The sequence below is a fragment of the Bufo bufo genome, chromosome 5, assembly GCF_905171765.1.
Source record: "Bufo bufo chromosome 5, aBufBuf1.1, whole genome shotgun sequence".
Classification (NCBI taxonomy): Eukaryota; Metazoa; Chordata; class Amphibia; order Anura; family Bufonidae; genus Bufo; species Bufo bufo.
Genome location: NC_053393.1, coordinates 472,124,098 through 472,125,387, shown reverse-complemented (window position 1 = coordinate 472,125,387; position 1,290 = coordinate 472,124,098).

The window sequence follows — 1,290 nt, the reverse complement described above, 5'->3', positions numbered from 1 at the left end:
TCACAGCTTGGGGTGGGTGTCCTTTCTACTGCAGCTCTCTCTCTATCACAGCTCAGACATGTCCATTCTGCTGCAACTCTCTCCCTATCACAGCTCAGGAGGTGTGTCCTTTTTACTGCAGCTCTCCCTATCACAGTTCAGGGAGTATGTCTTTCCAGCTGCGGCTCTCTCCCTATCACAACTCAGGGGGTGTGTCCTTTCTACTGCAACTCTCCCCCATTGACAGCTCAGAAGGAATGTCCTTTTTATTGCAGCACTCTCCCCATAACTGTCACAGCATCTAACAGTAGATATAGCTGGTGGCACTTAAAGGATGGCACTGAACATGTGCCACCACCTCAGTAGGTTAACATGCATATTACTACACAGCCTAAACACCAGGGGGCACCTGTCACGGATAAAGGGGAAAACACAGGTACACACAAAAGGAAATAGACAACAGTCTAGGCCTCAAAAGCTAAGGAAGAGGGATGGTGATCTCCTTGTAATCCCTAGGCCTTTCCCTAAGTCCTGCCAGTATGAGCAGATCCTGATGGTGTAAATGCTCATACGCCGGATACCTATGCCCTGCTAAAACTGACGAGCCCTAGGATAGGTAGCAGGAGTCAAGATAGCTGGTTCCTTCCCAGATGAAACCCACATCTCCCTGAGGCCTAGAACCAAAACAAACCTGAGAACAACAAACATAAAAGGCAAGTAGTACTTAGCTTTGAGATGTGTGGAGAAGCAGGATATCCAAGACAAACAAGCTCTAGCAACTCCAAGAGGAAATATCAACCGCATGGTCAGCAGTGTGAGGCCGACCTAAATAACAAGCAGAACCTGAGGAGAGGCTTGCTACACGTGAGGCTATCTGATCTTCTCACCTCTGTCACGGGAGGGACCGTGACAGTACCCCCCCTTCTACGGGTGACCTCCGGACACCCAGGACCGACCTCATCAGGATGCGCCCTGTGAAAAGCCTTCACAAGGCGACTGGCATTCACGTCGATCACCGGACCCCACATTCTTTCCTCTGGACTGTAACCCTTCCAGTGCACGAGATAGTGAAGAGATCCACGAAGAATACGTGAGTTCACTATTTTGGCAATCTGAAACTCAAGATTACCATCCACCATGACAGGAGGGGGTGGCAGGGAGGACAGTTCAGCAGGTTCGACATATCTTTTAAGCAATGACTTGTGAAACACATTATGAATTTTTAAAGCCGGCGGAAGTTTAAGACGAGAAGCCACCGGATTAATAATGGCCTGATAAACCTTGGCCCCAACTTCCAAGAGTGTACCTTCA